This window comes from Triticum aestivum, chromosome 7D, assembly GCF_018294505.1.
Source record: "Triticum aestivum cultivar Chinese Spring chromosome 7D, IWGSC CS RefSeq v2.1, whole genome shotgun sequence".
NCBI classification, from domain to species: domain Eukaryota; kingdom Viridiplantae; phylum Streptophyta; class Magnoliopsida; order Poales; family Poaceae; genus Triticum; species Triticum aestivum.
In genome coordinates, this window is record NC_057814.1 from 304,513,276 (window position 1) to 304,535,237 (window position 21,962).

The following is a 21,962-nucleotide window of genomic DNA, read 5'->3' on the forward strand; positions in this document are numbered from 1 at the left end:
CCGAGCCCCGCCACAGCCCGTCGCCCCTCGCCGAGCCCCGCCGGAGCCCGCCGACCCCGCCGGAGTTCCGTTCCGACGAGGTACCGATCCGATGCCGTTTGCCGGTTTTAAAAAAAACCGTTCATTTAAAAAAACCCTAGATCGGTTTATTTCTTCGGTTTTGTTATTTTGTGAGCGTTCACCGACCCGTTCGTTTTAACGAACGCGTTCGTCGGATTTTCTCTGTTAACGAACGTCCGTTCTTTAACCGTTCGTCCGTTTTTCTTTTTCGTCGGATTTTTCCGCGATTATCTCATATCTCGATTTCTGATCGCATCTTCGTTTCTGTTTAACTTTTCGCTCGTTTCTCGGAATCAGGCGATTCAAGCGCCTAGAGTTTCGTCTCGAAATTCTCTTTCCGTTTAACCTACCCAAACAAGTTTTTGCTACTGTAAAATTTGACCTAGATCCAGATTAGTAAACGAAGCTTGTTTCTTTTGCCGTTTGACTTTCGTTGCTTCGTTCGAGTTGATTCTTTTGCAAACCAGAGTTCTTAAGTTGAACCTTCTGGTTGGATCTTTTATTCGAGTTTTACCTGTGCATTAGATGAGTACTTATTGTTTGCTTGTTTGTTTGCGATAGAGTACCCGGAGTGTGCCGCTTGTTACTTCGAATCGCCAGGTTTCGCGGATCATCAGCAAGGCAAGTAACACTTTGATCATACCTTCCATACCCAGTTTTTATTGCATTAGATCTATTTCCTGAAACATTGCATGATTAGGATCTAATGAAATTGTGGGAATTAGGAAGTAGTTGAGGTAGTACCCATTACCTGTTTTATTTATCAAACCCTTGGGAGTTACTTCTACGTTTGCTATTATATTGCCATGATATGCTCGTAGACGTGGATTGGGTTTGAGTGATATTCATGACAGATGTGAGATTGTTAATAATGGTTTACTTAAGGTGGCAACTAAAACTCACATCTGGGTGGATTGAGGTACCTGGGTATTCCAGGATTGCCTGTTTTTCTTTTGGACCGCCACCCAGGTTCAAAGGGATCATGAGATTATTTATGCTAGAAACTTCCGTGTGCAGCCACAAGCTATTATGGGCTCTAGCATAGTTGACTAAGTTGTGTGAACTCTTACAGTGGTAGACTAGCAGATGTAGGGGAAAGTAGGTGTAACTGTCTACCCATACGTAAGGTGCAAACACTTCTGAAAGACTGTGTCTCGGTCATCCGTTTCTCAAACATCATGTAGTGCGAGAATCAAGCGGAGGCGATCGAGTCTTGTGGGGAAAAGTGCGCAAACCTCTGCAGAGTGTACAAACTAATCATGGTTAGCCGTGTCCCCTGTTATGGACAACTTGAGTATCTAGTACCTGGATTATCATGTGAATCTCATCACCATGTTACTTTTAATTAATTTTGCTGGGTTAATGATGATTCTTAATTGGGATTGAGATGCTGTCAACCATCTCAATGTTTAACAACCACCATGATAGTTAAAAAAAATTATTCCTTTGAAGTAGGGAAAAATTTGCTTTTCGCAAAAACTTAACCATAGAGCTTTCCACCAGCCATATATGCATGTAGTATAGCATTATTACTGTTCATTATTCTCTATGTGTTACATTGCCAGCATATTCCATGTGCTGACCCGTTTTCAGGCTGCAACGTTTCATGTTGCAGACTTTTTAGACGACGAGTAAGGTGCCTTAGGTCGTGGTCTTATACTCAGTGATGCCGCTGGAGTTGATGGACTCACTTATCTTTCAAGTCTTCCGCTGTTATCGTTTTTAGATGGCCTTAAGCCATATTTATCATACTTATTCCCTTTGGAGATATTCGATGTAATAAGTGTGTGATTGCTATTCTGTTATAAATCCTCCATTTGTACTGTGCGTGTCAGCATTACTGATCCAGGGATGACACTGGTGCACAGCAGCACAGACCATTTGAGGTCTGGTCGCTACAAAGGTGGTATCAGAGCACACGCTGACTGTAGGACACGACCACTAAGCTTAAGCCCTAGAACACTTCTCTCTTCTCATTTCTGACCCCTCTCCTTTTTCTACTCTTTTAGAAATGGCGGATGCAAGGAGCAAGTTCATGCAACCAGATGAAGGCACGCCTTTTGGACGACACTTGAAGGAAGTCACTAAGTATTTGAACATAGGAATACCAAGCATCACCGGAACCTACAATGCCACATTACCCGAAGAGGAGAGCTGGAAGATTCAAGTTCACATTCCAGGAAGGACGTTTGTGCCTGTTACTGAACCCATAAGATTGGTTTTCGACGCACCAACCTGGAGTTTAGGGAAGAGCATGGCAGCCCACATCGCTATGGGATGCATTGGAGAAGTCTACCACCAGGAGCTTAAGGATACAATTTATCAGATTTGTGGACGCCGAGACGCGCAATGGGAGATGATCAGAACCAAGAAGGATGGATCAATCGCAGCTTTCATCCAGGAGCAAAACCAACATATCCGTCGCCAGGAGAACCAGATGTGCACGGACAAGGAAGAACTGAAGAAGGCATTGACAAAGATCAAGGAGCTGGAGGAAGAACTCAAGGCTACACGCGAGGATTATATGGAGGAAATCGTCGCACTAGTAGGGAAGAATGACGACCTGGAGAAGAAGATTGGAATATTCATGGGAAATCCAGTGCCAAAAGCAAAGGATGACGAATGCACTTGTCCGGATAACCACATCATCATCGACGACACCGACTCGGAACCAAGTGAAGATGACTATGTTGATGAAGCTGGAGCAGACATCATGGAGTCTTCAACTGATCAGAATTTCTAGTAGACTACCATATCAGTAGTAGTTTTCCCCCATTTAATAGTATAGTTCAAGCACTTTGTAACGCTAGTTAGATCGATTGTATGCTTTGTTTGAATTGATTGAGTGATATTGATTGTATTTGTCTCATGAGCATATGGGTAGTGTTTTCCCTCTAGACCTCACTCTATTCTTAACTCTCATCTTTTCTAACCTATCAGATGCCTCCGAGACGCGACACCGGATTTGTTTTCCCACCAGAGATCACCCAGTTGATTCAGCAACAGAATGCCCTGATGCAAGTGTTAGTGCAGAACCAAGGCAACAACAACAACAACCCACCACCACCACCACCTGTTGATTACTTAGCCCGTTTCTTGAGGCTAAACCCGCCGGTGTTTTCCCGTAGCACCGAACCGATTGTTGCAGATGATTGGCTCCGCAAAGTTAGAAGGGAGTTGACCACTGTAGGATGCACAGATGCGGAAAGAGTGCGTTTTGCCGCACATCAGCTTGATGGACCTGCAGCATCATGGTGGGAGAATTACACAGCCACACACCCTATTGACACTGTCACATGGGACCAGTTTCAGCAAGCTTTCCGTACAGCACATGTTTCAGCAGGAGCTATGGCTATGAAGAAGCGTGAGTTTCGCAACCTACGCCAAGGAGGACGCACCGTAGGCCAGTATGTGGAGGATTTCAGTAAATTAGCACGTTATGCACCAGATGACGTTGCTACAGATGCAGCCAAGCAGGAGAAATTTTTGGAAGGACTGAATGATGAACTGAGTATGCAGTTGATGGTAGCAACCTTCAACAATTACCAGGAGTTGGTAGATAGAGCTCTCATGATTGAAGGGAAGCAACAGCAGATTGAAAACCGTAAGAGGAAGTATGGACAAGGGAAGTATAACTCTGGAGCTCAACAGAAACCACGTTTTGCCCCGAAGCCGGGAGGACAGTTTCAGCATACCCATGGAGGAGGTAGTTCGCACAACCATAATGGCTCTAAAAATGGTAATGGGAATGGAGGAAGCAACGGACAGAACCGCACCAACCCATCTACCCCAGCCAAGAGGGACCTGAGCCAAGTCACTTGCTTTAAGTGCCAGAAGACTGGACATTATGCCAATGAATGTCCTGAAGCCCAAAATGGAAATGGCAATGGAAGCTCTGGGAAGAAGCCGAACCCATTCAACAAAGGACACGTGATCCACGTGAGCGTGGAGGAGGTTGAAGCACAGCCTGATGCAGTAATAGGTAAGTTTTTGGTTAAGTCATTTACTGCAACCGTTCTTTTCGATACTGGTGCATCGCATTCATACATATCAAGGGGATTTGTGAATAAGTTTAAGCTGTCCACCAAAGTTCTCAGAACCCCTATGTTAGTAACCTCTCCAGGAGCAAAGTATATGGCAAGCCAAGGATGTTTTCAGATGCCATTGGCCATTGGTAGACATGTTTTCCCCTCAGACCTCATAGTTTTGGAGTCTCAAGGTTTGGATGTGATTTTGGGAATGGATTGGCTATCGTTGTATGGAGGAAACATCGATTGTGCCAGCAAGACGATTTTGCTTACCACCCCAGAAGGAAAAAGGATCAAGTATGTATCCCGGCATATGCCGAAGAGGACTCAAGTGAATTCCTTATCAGGAGTTGTACAGGAGGAAATACCAGTGGTGAAGGATTATCCGGATGTATTTCCAGAAGAATTGCCAGGCATGCCACCGGATAGAGACATTGAGTTCTTGATTGAACTTTTGCCAGGCACAGGGCCAATATCTAAGAGACCTTACAGGATGCCCGCAAAAGATTTGGAGGAAATTAAGAAGCAGATCAAGGAGTTACTGGATAAAGGCTATATTCGCGCAAGTTCATCACTTTGGGGATCACCAGTACTTCTAGTGGAGAAGAAAGATGGATCATTGAGGATGGTTGTTGATTACCGTGGATTGAATGAAGTAACCATCAAAAACAAGTACCCACTGCCGATGATCAATGATTTGTTTGACCGCCTACAAGGAGCTAAAGTATTTTCCAAGATCGATCTACGATCAGGATACCATCAGTTAAAGATTCGAGAGCAGGATATACCAAAGACGGCGTTTACCACCAGATATGGATTGTATGAGTATACCGTTATGTCATTTGGTCTGACTAACGCACCTGCCTATTTTATGAACCTGATGAACAAAGTGTTTATGGAGTTTTTGGATAAGTTTGTCGTGGTGTTCATTGATGATATTTTAGTCTTTTCCAAGAATGAGGAAGAGCATGAGGAGCATTTGCGATTGGTACTTGAGAAGCTCAGAGAACATCAATTATATGCCAAGTTCAGCAAATGTGAATTTTGGCTGAAGGAAGTTGGATTCCTTGGACATGTTATTTCTGGAGAAGGAATAGCAGTAGACCCTGCCAAGGTTGACACAGTGACAAGTTGGGAATCACCCACGACAGTTGGAGAAATCCGGAGTTTTCTTGGACTTGCAGGATACTACCGGAGATTCATCGAGAATTTCTCGAAGATTGCTAAGCCCATGACTGAGCTATTGAAGAAGGACACCAAATTCAATTGGACTGAGGAATGTGAAGCTAGTTTCCAAGAGTTGAAGAAACGATTGGTTACGTCACCAGTGTTGATTCTGCCAGATCAACGCAAGGATTATGAAGTTTATTGCGACGCTTCTCGTCGAGGACTTGGAGCAGTGCTTATGCAGGAAGGAAGAGTTGTGTCATATGCTTCACGACAACTTAAACCCCATGAGAAGAATTATGCTACGCATGATTTGGAGTTAGCAGCCGTGGTGCATGCGTTGAAGACATGGAGACATTTTCTCATCTGAAACCATTATGAGGTGTATACGGATCACAAGAGTTTGAAGTATATTTTCACGCAGAAGGAGTTAAATCTCAGGCAGAGGAGATGGTTGGAGCTCATTAAGGATTATGATATGAGATTGCATTATCACCCAGGAAAGGCTAACGTAGTAGCAGATGCGTTGAGCCGCAAGAGCCATGTCAACACCCTCATAACAGGAGAGTTACCTCAGGAGATAGCCGAGGACCTTCGCGAGCTATGTTTGGAGATAGTCCCAAGAGGCTATTTAGCAACATTGGAGATTCAGTCTACCTTGATGGAAAAGATCAGAGAAGCTCAGAAGATAGACAAGGAGATTGACGAGATAAAGGAAAAGATGAGCAAAGGAAAAGCCAAGGGATTTCGTGAGGATGAGCACGATACCTTATGGTTTGAGGACCGCGTTTATGTGCCAAATGATCCGGAGATCAGGAAGTTGATTTTGCAAGAAGCCCATGATTCACCGTACTCGATTCACCCAGGGAATACCAAGATGTATTTGGATCTGAAGAATACTTTCTGGTGGACCGGAATGAAGAAGGATATTGCAGAGTATGTAGCAGTTTGTGATGTATGTCAGAGAGTGAAGGCAGAGCATCAGAAGCCAGCAGGATTGTTACAACCATTGCCGATACCCGAATGGAAGTGGGATAAAATAGGCATGGATTTTATCACAGGATTACCCAGGACTCGTTCCGGCTATGACTCAATATGGGTTGTAGTCGACCGTTTGACGAAAGTGGCTCATTTCATTCCAGTGAAGACCACTTACACCAGTGCTAAGTTGGCAAAGATATACATGACCAGGATCGTATGTTTGCATGGAGTTCTGAGGACCATTGTATCAGACAGAGGAACCCAGTTTACCTCGAAGTTTTGGAAGCAGTTACATGAAACATTGGGAACCAGGCTAGAATTCAGTACAACTTTTCACCCACAGACAGATGGACAGACCGAGAGAGTCAGCCAGATTTTGGAGGACATGTTGAGAGCTTGTGCACTAGATTATGGATCTAGTTGGGACGACAATTTGCCATATGCAGAGTTTTCGTATAACAACAGTTATCAAACCAGTTTGAAGATGGCCCCTTTCGAAGCATTATACGGAAGGAGGTGTAGAACACCGTTGTTATGGGACGAAGTTGGAGACCGTCAGTTGTTTGGACCAGATTTGATTAAGGAATCTGAACAGAAAGTGAGGTTGATTCGCGATAGGCTCAAGGTAGCCCAGTCCAGGCAGAAGAGTTATGCTGATTCTAAACGAAAGGAGACAGTTCACGAAGTCGGAGACCGAGTTTATCTTCGAGTATCACCACTTCGAGGAGTGAAGCACTGGAGTTAAGGGAAAGTTAGCGCCCTGTTTTATCGGACCATACAGAGTTGTGGAACGTATGGAGAGGTTTCCTACAAGCTGGAATTGCCCGAAGGATTGTCTGGAGCTCATGATGTATTCCACGTCTCCCAGTTGAAGAAGTGCCACGCAGAGATGGCTGAGATACCACTGAGAGATACTGTGCCACTGGAAGCAATTCAGCTGGAAAGTGATTTGACCTATGAGGAGAAACCAGTTAAGATTCTTGAGTATGCCAGCCGAGTTACCCGCAGTAAGGTTATCAAGTTTTGCAAAGTCCAGTGGAGTCACCACAAGGAAGATGAAGCCACCTGGGAGCGAGAGGAAGATCTACGGAAGGACCACTCCCACCTGTTTTCTAGCCAACCCGAATCTCGAGGGCGAGATTCATCTTAAGGGGGGTAGGTTTGTAACATCCCAAATTTTCAATTTGGTATGTTATACATAGATCATCATTGCATATCATATTTTATTGCATTTTGACAAATCCTCGATAAATCCTGAGCAACTCAAGGACCCTCGGAGAGAGTTGGGGATTTCCTCGAATTTTCATATTTGATTTTCATCAAATAATAAAACGAGGATTTTTGGTTTTAATTATTTTCTCTCCGGAAAAATATTTCATTAAAAATAAATGAGAGGAGAAAATATGACTTCTCCAAAACAATTGAAATATTGGAGGAAAAGTGTTAAAATCATTTATTGGATTTTATTCGGAGTTTATTTGCAATTTTAAATTGCATTAAAAATATAGCATGTTTTCAACAATTTATTTTTGTGTCAAAAAATGTTCACCCTGTTCTAAATATTCTAACTAGACGGGGAAAATTTGTTTTATCTTTTTTGTATTTTCATTTATTTTTCTACAAATTTTTCGGCGGAACATTAAAAAAAAACCGCGCCGCGCCCGACCGGGCCGAGTCCCAGCCGAGCGGCGGCCCACCCCCGCGTCTCCCTCGCGCAGCCGCCACCGCCACCGCGGCCGAGTCCGCCTCGAGCACGGCCGCTGCCGCCTTGCCCCTCCCCCACGCCACCAGCCCCCCCTCATAAATACCCCGCCGCCGCCACCCTCCCTCTCACCCTGAGCCCGCCCGAGCCGCCGCCGCTGGATCCCGCACCGCCACCGCCTAGCGCCGCCGCCCCGCTCGCCGTTCGCCGCCGCCGGAGCCGCCCCTCGCCGCCCGAGCCCCGCCACACCCCGCCGCCCCTTGCCGAGCCCCGCCGGAGCCCGCCGACCCCGCCGAAGTTCCGTTCCGACGAGGTACCGATCCGATGCCGTTTGCCGGTTTAAAAAAAACCGTTCGTTTTAAAAAAAACCCTAGTTCGGTTTATTTCTTCGGTTTTGTTATTTTGTGAGCCTTCACCGACCCGTTCGTTTTGACGAACGCGTTCGTCGGATTTTCTCTTTTAACGAACGTCCGTTCTTTAACCGTTCGTCCGTTTTTCTTTTTCGTCGGATTTTTTCCGCGATTATCTCAGATCTCGATTTCTGATCGGATCTTCGTTTCTGTTTAACTTTTCGCTCGTTTATCGGAATCAGGCGATTCAAGCGCCTAGAGTTTCGTCTCGAAATTCTCTTTCCGTTTAACCTACTCAAACAAGTTTTTGCTACTGTAAAATTTGACCTAGATCCAGATTAGTAAACGAAGCTTGTTTCTTTCGCCGTTTGACTTTCGTTGCTTCGTTCGAGTTGATTCTTTTCCAAACCAGAGTTCTTAAGTTGAACCTTCTGGTTGGATCTTTGATTCGAGTTTTATCTGTGCATTAGATGAGTACTTATTGTTTGCTTGTTTGTTTGCGATAGAGTACCCGGAGTGTGCCGCTTGTTACTTCGAATCGCTAGGTTTCGCGGATCATCAGCAAGGCAAGTAACACTTTGATCATACCTTCCATACCCAGTTTTTATTGCATTAGATCTATTTCCTCAAACATTGCATGATTAGGATCTAATTAAATTGTGGGAATTGGGAAGTAGTTGAGGTAGTACCCATTACCTGTTTTATTTATCAAACCCTTGGGAGTTACTTCTACGTTTGCTATTATATTGCCATGCTATGCTCGTAGACGTGGATTGGGTTTGAGTGATATTCATGACAGATGTGAGATTGTTAATAATGGTTTACTTAAGGTGGCAACTAAAACTCACATCTGGGTGGATTGAGGTACCTGGGTATTCCAGGATTGCCTGTTTTTCTTTTGGACCGCCACCCAGGTTCAAAGGGATCATGAGATTATTCATGCTAGAAACTTCTGTGTGCAGCCACAAGCTATTATGGGCTCTAGCATAGTTGACTAAGTTGTGTGAACTCTTACAGTGGTAGACTAGCAGATGTAGGGGAAAGTAGCTGTAACTGTCTACCCATACGTAAGGTGCAAACACTTCTAAAAGACTGTGTCTCGGTCATCCGTTTCTCAAACATCATGTAGTGCGAGAATCAAGCGGAGGCGATTGAGTCTTGTGGGGAAAAGTGCGCAAACCTTTGCAGAGTGTACAAACTAATCATGGTTAGCCGTGTCCCCGGTTATGGACAACTTGAGTATCTAGTACCTGGATTATCATGTGAATCTCATCACCATGTTACTTTTAATTAATTTTGCTGCGTTAATGATGATTCTTAATTGGGATTGAGATGCTGTCAACCATCTCAATGTTTAACAACCACCATGATAGTTAAAAAAATTTATTCCTTTGAAGTAGGGAAAAATTGGCTTTTCGCAAAAACTTAACCATAGAGCTTTCCACCAGCCATATATACATGTAGTATAGCATTATTACTGTTCATTATTCTCTATGTGTTACATTGCCAGCATATTCCATGTGCTGACCCATTTTCGGGCTGCAATGTTTCATGTTCCAGATTTTTCAGACGATGAGTAAGGTGCCTTAGGTCGTGGTCTTATACTCACTGATGCCGCTGGAGTTGATGGACTCACTTATCTTCCAAGTCTTCCGCTGTTATCGTTTTTAGATGGCCTTAAGCCATATTTATCATACTTATTCTCTTTGGAGATATTCGATGTAATAAGTGTGTGATTGCTACTCTGTTATAAATCCTCCATTTGTACTGTGCGTGTCAGCATTACTGATCCAGGGATGACACTGGTGCACAGCAGCACAGACCATTTGATGTCTGGTTGCTACAATGCCCTGAAAATTTAGTATGATTTTTTCTAGAATATTTGAGAATTTTTGGCATTGCGAACACACAAGGGGGCTGCACTAGTGGGCCACAAGCCCACAGGGCGCGTCCACCCCTGGGCGCACCTAGGTGGCTTGTGGGTCCCACATGGGCCCCCCTCACTTATTCCAGCACCCATCCACTTCGTCTTCGTCCAGAAAAAATCTCACCATTGCTCAAACCCACGTTCTAGCTCATTTTGCTGCCATTTTCGATCTCCAAGTTCAAAGCTCCATTCGCAAAACTGTTTTGGGGGATTGTTCTTCGGTATGTGACTCCTCCGTGATCCAATTAGTTTTTGTTCTAGTGCTTTATATATTGCAAATTTTTGCTTCTGTGGTGACCTCGTTCTTGAGCTTGCATGTCAAATTTATATGGTCCTAAGTAGTTTTGATGCATGATATAGCCTCTAGACACTTGTGGGAGTAGTTGCTATTAATCTTATTGAGTTTTGTTAACTTTTATTTCGAGTTACTAAAAAATTCAGAATTTTTCAGAGAAAAGGAAAGAAATGATGAAGAGATGGTTAAGGGGTTCTTCAAGCCAGAATTCAAATGAGAATGAAAATGAGGAGAAGAAGAAGCCCAAGTACAATCTTCCACATGTGGCGGAGGTTCGCCCATGTGAATGGCCAAGTCAAGCATTCTTGAGGGCGGACGGAATTTATGATGATTTCTATTATTTGGCGGAGAATGCAGGCATCACCGACTTCCTCCACGATAAGAGTGACAAATACCTCCTACTCACTAATACCTTCGTGCAAAACTTTCACTTTTATTCTAGGGAGGATCCTCCTATGGTGGAATTTCACTTGGACGATGTGCGTAAGCGAATGTCACTTTATGATTTTGCAATATTTGCAAAATACCTTATGAGGGCAACGTCAGAGAGCCACGTCCTAGGGAGGTGGAGAATTTTATTGATGAAGTTACTGTGGGGGAAGAGAGAGGAGTGTCGGAAGCGAGAGTGGCTAGTTTACATTTTTCCTGTTTTACGCTATTATTCACTATTTGCTGGGAGATGTTTGATTGGTCGTGGGGAGAGCGGAGGCCTTAGTGCCCGTACCTTGATATTTTGCGCCATGCTTTATATTGTGATAGAACTTTTAGTTTGGGCGCCATTGTTGCTCGTCGGTTAAACACAAACCGCACGAAGGATCCCATCTTTGGTGGTATCTATGCCTCCCACCTTGCTAAACATTTTGAGATACCTATTAGGCTAGATGAAAAGGAACAAATGCTGTTACCCAATAAGTATTTAGACTATGATAGTATGGTAGCACATGATTTCATTACCAAAGACGATGACAAGCGGCTCATCTATAACTTAGTGTTTATTCTGGGTACCTATCAGATTATTACTTCGCCTGCACCTTCTTTTTTGATATTCATTCAGGCAGGTACATCATTATGCCCAATGACATTCATGCATATTGGTAGTGGACGCGATCACCAGTCCCTGAGCTAACACTATCACCTGATTCGTACCCGGAGCCTGTTTATCAGTGGGAGCCGCAGGAGCTCGCCAACCAGTGGAACCCTCAGGACCCTCCGGAGTATAGAGGAGAGGATTATTTCCAGCCGTGGTCATAGACCAACTTAGGCCAAAAGCCTAAGGTTGGGGGAGTACATATTTCTCACCGACATCACTACTGGAATCAGGATCGTTGCCGTCAGCCGGTTCTTTGTCGTCCGCCAGCTGATGGCAAAGAAGGTCTTTGCCATTAGGTTAAAGAAAACTGACGACAAAGAGGAAGCTGACGACAAAGATAATGTTTGCCATCAGCTACATCGTTGCCGTCAGCTAGCTCTGTCGTCAGCTAGCGGACGGCAAAGAGGGAGGGTGGTGCACTAGCGAGGGCCACCTAACGGCCACTTTCTTTGCCGTCTGCTAGCGGACTACAAAGATTCTTTGCTCTTCGCTAGCAGACAGCAAAGAAAGTGGCCAACTAACGTCCGTTAGCTAGGCTCTTTGACATCCGCTAGCAGACGGCAAAGAGTTGTGACCTAAACTAAAAAGCGGCCAGCCCCACGTCCCTATCTCTCTCCCTCCCCTCATCACACCCGTGCCACCGCCACCGTGCCCGAGCCGCCCCCGCCGCTCCACCACCCCACCTCGCCGCTCCGGCGCCCCGGTGCCCTGCCCCGCCGCCCCGCCGCCCCTCTCCTCCACCCCTACGGCCGCCCCGCCCCGGCGCCCTGAGCCGCCCTGGCACCCCACTCCTCCACACCCGCGGCGGCCCCGCCACTCCAGTGCCCCCTCCTCCATCCCAGGCACCCCCTGCCGCGCTTGAAGGCGAAACATCCCTCTTTTTTTTCTTTTTTTAGATTTTGTTTAATTAGGTTTAGTTTAATTTAGGCTTGGTTTAGTTTAGGTTTTGTTTCTGTTTTTTAGGTTTAGATTTAGTTTAGTTTAGGTTAAGTTTATTAGGTTTAGTTTAGGTTAAGAAGAAAGATGCAAAAAATAAGAAGAAAAAGAAGTAGAAGAGGAGGAAGAAGAAGAGGAGGAAGAAGAAGAGGAGGAAGAAGAAGAGGAGGAGGAAGAAGATTAGGGGTGCATCACCGACGAAACCGGGTCGAGTGGGTTAGGGCGTTCCTCGGTGTCGATGGAACCCTAAATAGCAAGTATCGTCGGTGCAAGATACATGTGGCTGTCGGTGTCGAACACTACATCCACGTCTCACAAGTGACGCCGGCGTCCGGCGTCCCGCAGCAACAGTTCTGGCGTCGATGGCGGTCGAACACCATTGCGAATTTGTCTTGCAGCCTCTACGATGATGATTAAAAGTCAAGTGTTGAAACTTGAAACACCCAAACTGAGTCAAGTCGGTTTGGTTGTTTGAACTTTCAAAACTTGGGTTTAATCCTCATCGCAAAGGATGCGAGACAAATTCGCCAAGGTGTTCGACCGTCATCGGCTACCAGAACTATTGTTGCGGGACGCCGGGCGCCGGCGTCACTTGTGGGATGTGGATCTAGTGTTCAACGCCAAGCGCCACATGTATCTCGCACCGATGATACTTTCTATTTAGAATTCCATCGACGCCGAGGAACCCCCTAACCCGCTCGTCCTGTTGTACATATTTAGTTAGGTTGACAGAAAAAACAAAATTGCTATGTTACTCATCTTTCAATTTAAATGTGCATTTTTTTCGTCGCTGCGAGGGTCTAGTGTTCGACGAGCTCCGCCCCTGCGTTCGTGGGTGATCACAAATGACATCTCCTCCCCCCTTCATTTGCTCTATTCCGGTCTTCATGCTGATGAAACTTCCTAGCTATAGGTGTCTTCAATCATCAGTATGCGTGACCACTATGCGTCTCCCGTTCGAAAGGGTTACATCTATAAATATGCATGCATATGCATATTTAAAACTGTGATTCTTTCGAATTGTCCAACGTTATCCTTGGACAGCTCAAGTATGTGTAGATTGGGTTCGTTTTTCCATATGCTCTACTCCGGATCCGATGCAGAATTTCGTCAGTGCCTCCCTGTTGTTCTCCGGGTACACATCCTCTCTGCTTATTGCCGAGACGTGTATCAGGAGAACAGCGGGGAGGTGCTGCCGAAATTTTGCGTCGGATCCGGAGCAGAGCATGGGAAAATGAACCCAATCTATACATACTCGGGTGGGATTAGGACCTATCTTTACCTATTAGCGATTAGGTTGCATGGACGTAATAAAAGTGACAAACTTCATTAACTGATGAATATATACATGCTGATTTATATATATATTTATTATGTGTCCAGTAGCTAGGCAAGATGAGTGATCGTGCGTGGATGTACACCGGTCACACTAGTCAGAAAGACATGACCATTGAATGGTTAACAAAAAACAAAGGGTTTCTGAGAGCCACATTTGCAAATGGCCAGAGGACAACATGGTGCCCGTGTGCTGGGTGCAACAATTGGTACAAGAGGACAGAGGATGAAATGGGCAAACACCTGCAGAAGAGGGGTTTTACGCCAGGTTATATGGTGTGGACATTTCATGGTGAGTCGTCCCAACATGCCAGAGCTGAGGTGCTTCGTCGTCGCACGAGGAGCATGGTACCGGGATGCAAGACATGGTGCAAGGCCTTCAATGAAATGTTGGAGTCTTCAAAACGTCCTCTCCACGAGCACACTGATCTTTGTCAGCTCGATGCCATCTCACAAATAATGGCTCTGAAGGCTCAATTCAACTTGGGCAGAGAATGCTACGATGCAATGATGACAGTATTTGGACATTTTCTACCTAACGGCCATGTACTACCTGCAAACATGTACCAGTCAGACAAAATCTTCCATGCTCTTAAGATGCCCAATGAGAAGATACATGCCTGCGAGAAAGGATGTGCCTTATTCAGGCTTCAGTATGCGGACTTGAACTATTGTCCCATTTGGATGTCATCCAGGTATGTTGTGGTAGACAATGGTATGGGTGAGAAGACGCAGACCAAAATCATCGTTAATGTTCTTCGGTATATGCCAATCGTACCAAGACTTCAATGCGTTTTCATGGTCGAAGAGACAGCCAGACAGATGACATGGCACAAAACGGGCAAAAGAACCCAACTAGATACAGATGGGAAGCTGATGATGGTGCACACATCGGACGGTGAAGCATGGAAGCGCTTCGATGCATTACATGATGACAAAGCGGCAGATCCGAGGCATCCTCAAGTCGGCGTCAGCATGGATGGGTTCAGTGTGTTTGGTCTGATGGCAGCCCAATACAGTTGTTGGCCTATATTTGTCTTTCCACTCAATCTCCCCCCGGACAGATTATGCAAAGAAAGAACATTTTCCTAATGTTGATAATTCCAGGGCCCAACTATCTGGGGAAGAATATGAATGTGCACATGCAGCCGCTGAAGGATGAATTGCAAGAAGCCTGGGATAATGGGTTCAAGATATAAGGCGCCTTTAGCAAACGGAACTTCATAATGCGTGTCTGGTACATGTACTCGACGCATGACTTGCCGGCGTATGTACTATTCGTTGGCTGGTGTGTGCATGGAAGGTTCCCGTGCCCCACATGTAAGGGAGCTCTTGAGTTTCGTTGGCTTCAGGACGGTCGCAAGTTTTCTTGCTTCGACATGCATAGACAGTTCCTGGATCCTCGCCATAAGTTTAGGAAAGACAAGAAGTACTTCATCAGATGTAGAGTTGTCAAAAACTCTGCACCACCTGCGTTGATAGGCCAAGAGACCATGGATCAGTTAAACACTCTCGAGCCAGATCCAGAGTGTCCAGGCTATTTCAAGGGGTATAATTCGAAACACGCCTGGACTCACAAGACATGCTTGTGGGATCTGCCTTACTTCAAAGACCTCCTTTGCCCACACAACATCGATGTGATGCACACTGAGAAGAATATTGCCGAGGCACTTTTTGGTACATTGTTCGGCATAGATGGGAAGTCAAAGGATAATACTAAGGCTAGAGTCGATCTAAAGGCGCTATCTGATAGGCCATTACAAAACATGAAAGAACCGAAAGGAAAGAAGAACTGGACGAAGCCAAAGGCATGGTTCAATCTTGGAAGGCCAGCTATGAGGGAAATTATCTTGTGGGTGCAACAGCAATTGATGTTCCCCGATGGGTATGCAGTGAATCTAAAGAGGGGAGCGAGTCTTGATAAATTGAAGATATTTGGTCTCAAGAGTCATGATTGGCACATATGGATTGAGCTGGTAATGCCAGTGATGCTGTGTGGCTTCATCCCTGAGGATGAATGGCTAGTACTAGCAGAGCTGAGCTATTTCTTCTGTGTCCTTTATGTGAAAGAACAATTGCCTGGCCTACTAGAAGAAATGGAAGAGTTCGCGCCGGAGTTGATCTGCAAGTTAGAGAAGATCTTTCTGCCGAGCTTCTTTAATCCAATGCAGCACTTGATTTTGCATCTCCCAACCAAGGAAAGATTGGGGGGCCCATGCAAAATCATTGGTGCTACGCAATTGAGATGGTGCAAAAGACGCTACGAGCAAAATGTAAAAATAAACGTAGAATTGAAGCATCGATGGCTGAGGCATTCATTACTAAGGAGGCGGCAAACTTCGTGACAGCACACTACGAAGCCAAAAATCGTCATTTGCATATTCTGAAGCCTCCGTACAAATCTGACGACCCTAAAAAGGGTGGATCCAACCTCAGCCTATTCAAAGGGGATCTCGCACCAGCCGGTGCTTGTAATACCTTAACGTTCGATTTCGAAGAATGGCAGATCATTTCGTTGTATATCTTCACCAACCTAATAGAAGTGCGGCCGTACACCGAGTAAGTTCTCGGTACATTGTTTTGCAACTTCTAATTCCTTTGAACTGCTCTTATTCCTGGATAAATTTGATACAGTCGATACGTCACCAAATTCTCGTATGGAGCGGTGATCCAAAATGATTCCATCGAAGAGTATGAGCTTATGGCAAAGCATGGAGGCGGCTATCCCAGTTTCATCTCTTGTTTCAAACAAATGGTAATTTCCATTAGACCATTTCATTTCTTCGTCTAATTTGTGGCTAATGCAACAATCCCTTTCGTATTAAACTTGTAGGCTAATTCAGGGTCTATGGACGCTGAATTGAGACAAGTCTCTAATGGTTTTGACTTTAAGGTCCATTCATTTGACAAATACGACATCAACGGGTATCGCTTTCGTACCTGCTATGGCAAAGAGCTATCTATGGCCGACCGAAAGTCTACAAATTGTTGTGTCTCTGCTATCGGCGAAGGAGATACCGAGTATTATGGAAAAGTTGAAGCAATTTATGAACTTCAATTCTATGGTGCAAACGCACCAAACGTCGTAGTCTTGAAATTTTATTGGTTCCAGCCGAAGGAGACTAGAAGGACTCATGACCACTTAGGGCTAGTGGAAATCAAACAAAGCACCCATTTGGATGTTCCCGATTTCTATATTATGGCTCAACAGGCAACCCAACGTTTCTATCTATCGTGGGCCTGTCAAAGTGACCCAAATCTCAATGGTTGGGATGTCGTTTATGAAGTGCCACCAAGTGTTAGACCACCTCCCCCCAATGCAGAGGATTATGAACCTCACATTAACCCAGACACATATGAAGGAGAATTCTTCCAAGAAACATGTCTTTCCAAAAAACGTTTCAAGAACCGATCTACTTCACACCAGAACATTGAAGTAGACAGCTACAGTGAACCCGACTTCACCCCTGAGTCGGAACAAGAAGAGCCTGAACTAGAAGAGGTTACTATTGCGGATGACCTGTCAATGCTTGACCGATTACGTAAAGGTGGTGTTCCACATGATGATGCATTTTTTAATGATGATGATGAGCACGTCATTACTGATAGTGATGATGATGCATTTATTGATCTCAGAGCATTTATTGAACCCGACGATCCATATTATTATTAGGTATTCAATTTTTTTATTGTAGTTGATTTATATAGTTACTTGTATGATTGTATGATTTACATAGTTACTTTTATAATTTTCTTACTTTGTATGATTGTTTCTTATGCATAGTGCCATGGTCTTGATTTCCGTCCCCGCCGGCCCTCGCCCGCTTTATGATTCGGATGTGGTAAAATCTCTTTTATAACTATTTGTTGCATTTCACATTTATGACAATTATGGCCATCAAGTTGACATAGCACTACTGCAGGATGCTGCTAACGCAACACTACGATCAGAGACCCTTCGATGAAATGTGTGCAATGCCATAATCACAAACGGTGGTGTAAAAAACCTGTCAAAAAAGGTGCAAAATGTTTGCGATGGAGGATGCATCAAACACGGTTCAGATTTTAGTTGTGTGTGCGATGCAGGGCATACGGTTATGCTCAATTATCTGTTTGCGATGAGGAGGAACAAACGAAACGGGCAGCCAGATGAAGGTTTGTGTGATGTATAGCATACGGTTCACTTGGATGAACTGTTTGTGATTAGGCAACACAAAAGAAACGGTCAGCCGGATCAAAGGTGTGTGCGATATACGGCATGCGGTTCACTCGGATGAACTATTTGCGTTGAGACATGAGAACAGAAACTGTTCAAATGAACAAGATGTGTGTGATACGAGGCAAATAGGTCTATAATCGGAAACATGTGCGAAGACCGATAACAACACAGACGATTACTGCTAACAAGCCGTGTGTGTTGTGAGCAAACAATTGCTGGTATACAATTGTGAGTGATTGATGAAAACATCACCGACGGGTTCCATTGTTTAGTCCGTGTGCGATGTGATTTTCTTTGTCCGGACAACATCTACGCTCTATCTACAGAGCATCAACATATATACTTAATAAGACAGCATTGCATAACCAAATTAAGCATACAATCACACAAGTGACTACACACATAACATTTGCACACACCAAAGTAAGCAATTACATGCATACTAAAGTAGGAGAAATGAGGATCTAATCATCTACTTATTGTTGCAACGACGCTTGCTATTGCTCTGCTTCTGGCAGGATCCCTGGTCGTTTTGGAGAAGGAGGCACTTCCTCATGTCAACGATCCGCCTGTACATGTCGTAGCTCGTGTACGCCTCCTTGGCCGCGTACACGACGTGAGCTTTGTCGAGTTTCTCCATCCAAGCCGAGTGCCAGGCACGCTTGTCCTTGTTGCACGAATCCTTCATGTCTCTGTAGTAGGGGTCGATGATGGCCTCGGCGAGGTGAACCAGTGATTCCTTCTCATGCTCCTTGCTGCCCCAGATCTTGTATTGGCCCTGGATGTCGACAAGATTCTGGCAGGCGATGCGCAAACTATCGAGCGCCATTACATTGTTGGTGATGTCCACCGTAGCGAACATGTAGTGGGGGCTGTTGACAAACCTGGCGAAACGCTCACAAGGCCTTGTGGCTAGGCAGTAGTGGTAGACGAGGACGTGGTGGCGCACGCACATCTGGGCGACGGCGACCTTGGGACGAGACCCGGCACGAGCGCGGGTGTACTCGAGGTCGAACCCGACCACCTTGTACTTCTCCTCGGCAAACAACAACTCCATGATGTGGATGGCGTGCTCCACCCAGACCGGGTCATTGGTGTACACCACCGAGAGGTCCATGAACCTTCTGTGGGTGTCCACCACAGCACGCATGGTGAACTGCTGCTCATTGTCGGCAGTCGCTCGGAGCGCTATTGGAGCCACGCAGGATACCCTCTAAGAATTTGTCATGGTGGGTGTGCTTCTTGCAATGGTGGGGCGCGATCGAAAGGTTGAGGAGACACAAGGGTGGGTTAAATGGACGCTGTAATAAATGGGGGCCAGCCGGCCTGAAATCGTCACGTCTTGTCACGGCGTTCATAGCGGAGGAATCCAGAATCCGGTGCATGCTTGACAACCCCGCACCGCACGCGTGGGCTCGAAGAGGCGCCAAATGTATCATCGGTGAGCCTGTTCCCGCGCTACCGCGCTATTTACCGCGCAAGCTTCCCGCCCGGCTAGTTTGGCCACGCGTCGGCTAGAAGAGGGACAAATCATGCGCGTTTGTTGGCAAAAAGCTTTGTAAAAACGAAGTGTGTGGAATGACTTCGGTCATAAGTTTACCCTTGGGTGATGAGGTCAAAGTTACACAGAAGGGTGATGATGGACACTCGAGTGCGATAATTAATTCTGCGCACTATAGTGCACACGATGGAAGAAACCAACTGTGTGCAATAATGTCGAAGATCGCAGTCGAATTAGCTATACAAATTCTGTGTTGTGAGATCGACAAGGTAAACTGATTCGAGAATGGTTAATAAAATCTAAGACCATTGCATATTAAGGTCAAAATAGTGCTAGCAATATACGAGTCTCATACGATGCCATTTCAACGATTGTACCACAAAAGCTTGAAATGTTACAAGGTTCAAATTCCAGAGTTATATGGCTCAAATTCGAAGATTACAAGGTTCAAACTGATATTAGAAATGAAATTCAGCTCATCAGCTGCAAACGCTCGCGCTGATCCACTGAACATGGATATCAGAGAGGTTCAAACTAATATCACCGCTTCTAAGTTCGTTTTCTAAACCTCACAATTTCTGCAAAGGGGTCAGCCACTGAGAAGTCATGTATGGGGTTGACACAATGACTTCTGATTACTCTGTCATATGAAGTTCCAAAATGAAATTCAGCATTTTTGGAGCCTATTCCATTCTTCCACAGGCGCCGGCGCTGATCAACAAACCATTCATTTTTGGCAAAATAAATGTAGGGCAAACCTCATTTCCTTCAGCACCCTTGCTCCGAGAACAAAGAACCTGGCGAATATAATCTCCGGTAAGGTCCCTCGGTAGATCTTCAAAGTAATTTATGAGAGATGCAGATCTAGGCATTCAACGCGATTGTTATATTGTATCACATTATCCACCACTGGGCCTAATCTTATCTGCAAAAGAAGAAAACGTGTTAGTGCCTACATGCAGTTTTGAACATTACGACAGGCCTATTTGGTTTGCAGGATTTGTAAAATGCACTAACATGCCATCTTCTATCTAACATGATTAACATGGGCATTTGATTACATTCTAGAAAATGTAGCCTTCTTCACAAGAGGTTGGAGTGGATGAAAAGTTCCCTAAGAAAACTAGTACAGATGAATCCAACGGAGAAATGCTTATTGATTGTAACCAAATGGATCAAGCAACAAATATGGGGGGACATGTATGTACTGAAATCCTCCAAAAGAACCTTCAGAAATCGTAGTACATTGTCATTGTAAACTTGGAAAAAGGTGTCACAAATTGAACTCCCTTATCGTTAACATTTAACAGGAAAGGAACATCACCTCGATATATAGCTTCTCCAGGCACGGAAAGCATGTCAGGAAACTGACAACTTGCTCCAGGTCGGGGCCAATAGATTCTAGTGCCAAGACCTTCGCTGTGCGCAGTTTTAGGGTCAAGCTTGTCGGAATCATTTTCTGAATGACAGACAAACATACATCTTCAAAATTAGAAATAATGTTAATTTGTAGAAGGAGAGGTAGAAGGCGGCTGTTGTACCTGAACGGGTGTGGATCCAATAAAAAGTTCGGAGTATTTTTTAGACGAGTAGCCCACCACTATCAATTTTGGCACAGAAATGACGTTGATTCTTGTTGCACCTTCAATGACCATACCGTGGTACACATCTTGTGATGTCTTCCTGCCGCACCAGCAACACACATAAATAGTCCAGAGAGTCATGGAGATGATGTGGAAGGTACTCAACCCATTGATCACCTGAAGATGAAGGTACTCGAGTGCAGTACAGCCAGGGAGCAGGCGCTCCATGTCACCGCTTGAGAGGCAGACGGTGACGAGCTCGAGGTGCTTCAGTCGTGGTAGAATAAGAGCGGGCGCGTCATTAAGGGGCGGTAAATGGAATTTCCTGAACTTGGCGATGCGCAGCGTGGGCGCAAGGCGGAGTGCGGACGTTGGCAGCGACCGCATATGCCCATCATCAAAAGTGAGCTCCTCAAGCTGATCTAGGGCGGGGGATCGGAACCAGTCGTCAAGCTTGGCTCGGTCCTTGCCGTTGGAACAGAACTTGCCCATTCTATGGCCTTTGGTTGGGCCAAGGTGACTGTCGAGGATCTTGGAGAACGCATCCAAGCTTTTGCGATAGCCGTGCTAGAGCTCGTGGATGTCGATGAGGTCGAGAGGGCTGGAGTTCCATAGGGGGCGCCACCGCCGGGAAAGGACGCTTGTCCGTGCCCCATATTTGATTGGGAGGAGGGAGATGATGACTCTCAACATATCATCGGGGAGGCTGATGATGAAGTCTAGGCCTGCTGGAGTCGCTTGCGGTTCTAGCTCGCCCTGCCTCCGCTTATTGGCAGCCCTGTTCTCCA